The sequence below is a fragment of the Humulus lupulus genome, chromosome 7 (assembly GCF_963169125.1).
Source record: "Humulus lupulus chromosome 7, drHumLupu1.1, whole genome shotgun sequence".
In the NCBI taxonomy this organism is placed as follows: domain Eukaryota; kingdom Viridiplantae; phylum Streptophyta; class Magnoliopsida; order Rosales; family Cannabaceae; genus Humulus; species Humulus lupulus.
This window is the reverse complement of record NC_084799.1, coordinates 120378577-120385005: the sequence shown is the minus strand read 5'-3', so window position 1 is coordinate 120385005 and position 6429 is coordinate 120378577.

The window sequence follows — 6429 nt, the reverse complement described above, 5'->3', positions numbered from 1 at the left end:
TGCAATTAAGCTTTTGCGGTGGATAATTGCATCGGACCAAACCAGTTGTACTTTATATTTAGAAGATAAAATAAATATTTATTTTAAGTTTTATATTATAAAGATAAGATTTTCTTATAAGCTATCTGAATTTAACTTGACCGACCCTAAGGCGACACTTTATTTGCTGGGTAGTTTTATTGTTGAAAAGTAAATGTTAATTTATGTGTTTTAATTGTTGCATTCATGCATCATGTTTACTTTCCAAAACATTGATATTTTTCAAATGATAATATTATTTTATTTTATTTATTTCAGTAATGTCGAACGGTGGCAATCAAATATCTGCTTACTATCACTTGAAAAACTTAATGGTGATAATTTTATAAGATGGCAAACAAATCTAAATCTTATGTTAATCTGTGAGAACCACAAATTTTTCTTAACTTAGGAATGTCCTGAAGATCCCGTTGCCACTGCGTTGAAGAATGTTTAGGAGAAGTATGATGATTGGATTCAATCCAATAATACGGAAAAATGTTACATGCTTGTGAGCATGAATGATGTTCTGAGAACAAAGCATGAACCCATGGAAACCGCATTTGAGATAATGGATTCTCTGCATGCCATGTTTGGCCAGCAATCTAATCAAAGTAGACTTGAGGCTACTAGAACCTACATGACTACTAAGATGAAGAAAGGTTTTTCTGTACGTGAACTTGTCTTTCACATGATTAATGTGATGCATGAAGTAGAAATACGTGGGGCCATCATTGATGAGCGTACACAAGTAAGCATCATAGTAGAATCACTCACTCCTACCATTTCTGTATTCACAACCAACTATATTACGAATAAGTTGGAATTCAACATGACCAAGCTGTTGAATGAACTACAGACATTTGAGTCTCTTAACAAATCCATTACCAAAAAGACTGAGGCAAATGGGGTAGAGGAGAAACCTTCAAACTTTGAGGAAAAATCAAAGTAGAGAAAGAAGAACAATGATAAGGACAAAGGAAAGGGCAAGAAGTCGAAGAAAATCAAGAAGGCACCAAAAGCCAAGGAGAACAAGAATGAAAAAAACTCCAAAAAGAAAGAACCAAAAGGAAAATGTTTCCGCTGTGGAGTTTAAGGTCACTGGAAGAGAAACTGTAAGAAGTATCTCTTTGAGCTGAAAAAGAAAGGTAAATATGATTTGATTGTACTTGAAGATTGTGTAGTGGAAGTTGGTATGTCATCCTGCGTTTTAGATTCAAGAGCCACTAACCATGTTTGTTCTTCTATGCAGATACTTGAGTCATCAAGGGGGCTGGTAGATGGCGAGGTGAGCATGCGAGTTGGAAGTGGAGCGCTCGTTTTAGCAAGAGCAAAGGGAACAATCCGTTTAATTTTTGGGAACAATTATTTAGTTTTGAACAATGCTTATTTTATTCCTGGATTTTTTATAAATTTAGTTTCTTTATCTATGTTGCATGAACAATTTTTTGATATTTCTTTTAGTAATAATACGATTGTTATTTTGAAGAATGATTTCAAAATATGTCAAGAAAAACATAATAGCAGACTGTATATGCTCAAACCAAATAAACGAATGCTTAATAATTCAGAATTAATCAAAGTAGCAAAACCACAAGGTAACAAAAGACAAAAAGTTTCAAACGAGGATGACACATATCTTTGGCATTTTAGACTTGGTCATATATGTCTAGATAGGATAAACCGGTTAACAAAAGATTGACAGTTGAGAGAACTACGAGTTGGAATTCTTCTCGTTTGTTAATCTTGTATAGAAGGAAAAATGACCAAATGTCCTTTCTCAGTGAAAGGAAATAGATCCAAAGAACCTTAGGAGCTCGTACACAGGAATGTTTGTGGTCCAATCAATGTACAACCAAGAGGTGGGTATGAGTACCTTGTCACTTTTATTGACAATTAGTCAAGATATGGTCATACTTACTTAATGCTTAGGAAATCTGAAACCTTTAGTAAGTTGCAAGAATTCAAAGCTGAGGCTAAGTAAGCAGTTAGGTAAGACTCTTAAGACACTTTGATCTGATCGAGGTGGAGAATATTTGGATTTAGAATTCAAATATTTCTTGCTGGAGCATGGTATTCTATCCCAACTCACAGCACCAGGAATGCCACAACAAAATGGTATTTCTGAAAGAAGAAACATGACCTTGTTGGACATGGTCAGGTCTATGTTAAGCTACTCTTCACTTCCTCTCTCATTATGGGGATACACACTTTAAACAACGTCTTACATTTTGAATGAAGTACCATCTAAGACCATTAGCAATACACCATTGGAACTGTGGAATGGAAACAAACCTGGTTTGCACCATTTCCACATTTGGGGTTGTTCTGCTCATGTTCATAGAGCTAAATCAGGGAAACTTGAATCAAGATTGGAAGTGTGCATTTTTTTTTGCTATGCACCAGAGACAAGAGGCGGTTATTTCTATAGTCCCAAGGATCAAAAGGTATTTTTTTCAACAAATGCAACCTTCCTTGAACATGACTATCGTTGGGAAATACTTATGCAGGATCTTTATTTATTTTCATGTAGATCTAATATTAAAAAAATTAACATGAGACAACCTAGAACATGATTCTAAAATTGAATTCAAAGAGAAATAATGATAAGAATACTTACATTATACGCAGTGGAATAATAGAGTCATTCCTTCTGTTTCTCTAACCCTTGTATCCTTTATGTCGCAGAGTATTACCAAGAAACTGAACCGATCTTCAAGTTTCTTCACAGCCTTCCAAAGTTTCATTAGAACCACCTAGACTAGAGTGGGAAATTCTCAACACATGAGACAGATACAAAGAGAAGAAGAGAAAAGAAGAATAAGGCTTAGAAAAGGACTTATGTTTAGAGAGAATCTAAAACCTATCAGAAACTTGTGTTTCAACTTATGTTTTGACTTATGTTTTCAACTCTTTCTTAACATTCATTTTATAGGCTCAATTAGGTCGTTTATTTAATTAAAAAATCAATAAAATAATATCCAATAATCAGCCCTAGGTCAAAATTATCACGGGCTTTAGGCCCGTGAAATTTCCCATTTAATTAAAAGCCCATTAGACTTAAAATCAATGATTGTATTATTTTCTATTGGTTTAATTAATTGAATAATTATTCAAATCCTTTATCAAATTAATTATTTATAATTTGAACCTTGATTCAAAATTATTTATTAATTTAGATACCAATTTATCTTAATTAATAAATCTGCCATAATTTCTCTTTTCTTCTCTAAATTGAATAACTCTACGAAACTATCCAAAATTGACCTGTTCAACTTTGATAATTCTAATTGATAATTAAATCAATTAATTGAGACTATTTAGATGATTTTATCCAAGGTACAGTGGGGACCATGGTCCTATGAAATCAAGCTCCAATAAGTTATCATAAATCTAACAAATAAATTTACTAACTTATTAATTTCTCGTGACTCCACTAAAGACTCGGAATTGCACTCTTGAATTCATAGAACACTCTATAAGTAATATAGATACGTTATTAATTATCCATTATTATAGCCATAATTGTCACTCTATCCTCTATAGATGGTCTACAATGATATAGGACTAAAATACCGTTTTACCCCTCAATGTATTTTATCCTTAAAACATATAGTTCCTTATAAATGATATTTCGGTAAACTAATATTAATTATTGAATTGAGATCTCTATCATTTAGCACCAACCAAACTAAAAGGAAACCATCATTTCACTTCTTCATCAGAAGCTATAGATGTTCATATCTATGATTAACACTCCCCACCCATTTATACTACCAAGTTCCCAAGATGTATGTATGGGCTAGTCCGTAGGGTAAGTTGGTAACGAACAAGTCATAGAACAAAAATAATACAATCACTTAGAATACTAACCACTTAGAATTGAAATTGAATTGACCTATGATCAACTATATGATATGACTAGAATAGATAATAACGGTACGCTTACTTATCCTATCAATTGTCAATATCGGTCCAGTCCGATGTAACAAATACATCCGATCATATCTACTTTGTTAATGTTCTAGAAAGAACATAACACCGTGATGTGTAAGTATAACATATCGTAGATTGGCAAGTTAGTGTGAATCCTGTGCACTGACTAATCGTAGGACTAACTTATTTTGAACATATAATTATATTTATATTCCACTGTGATTACGTCACTATAAATACAATTAACTATATGATCGAAATTTAATAGAAGTTTATATTAAACAAATAATCATGAAAATAAAACATGTGAGCAAAGTGATTGACCAAGTAAAAAAAAATGATTTCTATTCTTTTATTGATAATAAATGAGACTACAAAGAAATTGGGTTTTAATTAGGGCATAAAACCCCAACAAAATCCCACTTGCACTAATTGAAACTAATGCATTAATTATACTAATCCCATTTATTTGATATGCTTATCAAATGTAGTTTCTGGTAGTGTCTTTGTAAATGGATCTGGAAGATTGTCTTCAGATGCAATCTTCATAACGTTCACATCTCCCCTAGCCACATATTCTCAAATAATGTGATACTTCTCTTCTATATGGTTACTCCTCTTGTGACTACGAGGTTCTTTCGAGTTGGCTATCGCTCTTGTATTGTCACAAAACAACACAAGCGGTTTATCCATTTCTGGAATAACACCAAGATCTAAATAGAACTTCTTTAGCCAAACTATTTTTTTAGCTGCTTCTGACGCGGCTATGTACTCAGCCTCCATGGCGGAATTTGAGATTGCATACTACTTTATGCTTTTCCTTATCACAGCTCCACCACGAAGAGTAAACACCATTCCAGAAGTAGACTTCTTGTCATCGACAACAGTCTGAAAATCTGAATCGGTGTAGCCTACAGGGTTCAGAACACCACCCTTGTAGACTAACATATAATCCCTAGTCCGTCTTAAATACTTCAGGATATGCTTAACTGTTATCCAATGTTCCGGTCCTAGATTTTACTGGTACCTGCTCACTACTCCCACTGCATAGCAGATATCTGGTCTAGTACACAACATGGCATTCATCAGACTTCCAACTACAGATGTGTAAGGGACTTTTCTCATTGCATCTTCCTCTTCAGAAGTCTGGAGAGACTTCCATGGCGGGACAGTAAACGTCCTTTCTTGGAATTTGTCATTGAGAAACGTTTCAGCACTTTATCAATGTAAGCTACTTGAGATGGAGCTAAGAGTCTATTCTTTTTATCCCTGATGATCTGGATACCTAGAACATAACTTGCTTCACCCAAATCCTTCATCTGGAATTGAGTGCTCAGCCAATTCTTCACATCTGACAATTTCTTATCATTGTTTCCAATGAGTAAGATATCATCTACATAAAGAACTAGGAATACCACTACTTGATTTTCCTTTAGTTGGTAAACACAAGGTTCATCAATATTTTGTTCAAAGCCATAGCTTTTGATTATTTCATAAAACCTAAGGTTCCAAGAACAAGAAGCTTGCTTAAGTCCATAGATGGACCTATTCAACTTGCAAACTTTTCCTTCTTGTCTAGCTACTTTAAATCCTTCTGGTTGGTCCATATAAATGGCTTCGTCAAGCTTTCCATTAATAAAAGATGTCTTAACATCCATTTTCCAGATCTCATAGTTGAGAGTGGCTGCTATGGATAGGAGGATGCGAGTGGACTTGAGCATGGCTACTGGACTAAAACTTTCCTCATAGTCCACACCTTCTCTTTAGGTATAACCCTTTTCCACCAATCGAGCTTTATAAGTCTCGATATTTCCATCAACACCTCATTTCTTCTTGTAGATCCACTTGCACCGAATGGCTCTAAAGTCACTAGGTGCTTCCACAAGATCCCAGACGAAATTTGAGTACATGGACTCCATTTCCTGTTACATGGCTTTGAGCCATAGTTCCTTTTTCAGGGCTAGACATTGCTTGTTTGAAAGACAGCAGATCATCATCACTAGTGTCACCAACGACCATGTTTGTTTCACCATCCAAACCATAGCGAACTGGGTTCTTAGAAACCCCCTCCCCCCCCCCCCCCCCCACTACGACGAGGCTCAATGACTGTTTGCTCAAGAATAGTGGTACTTTCTTCATTTAAATCACTTGCATCAGTTGGACATGAAGAGTGGGAATTTCATCATCAACTCGCATTAAAGAAGATGGAACATTGGTTGGAGTCAATTCTTTAACCATCTCCTCTAAAACTACTTTGCTGCGTGGTTTGATGTTTTGGACATAGTCATTTTCCAGAAAAGTAGCATTTGTAGAAGTAAACACTTTCTTTTCTGAATGACTATAGAAAAGTCCACCCCGAGTACCTTTAGGATAGCCAACAAACATGCAAACTTTAGTTCGCGGTTCTTGCTTTCCCTCCTTTTTCATTGGGACGTAGGCGGGACAACCCCAGATTCTATAATGGCGAAAACTAGG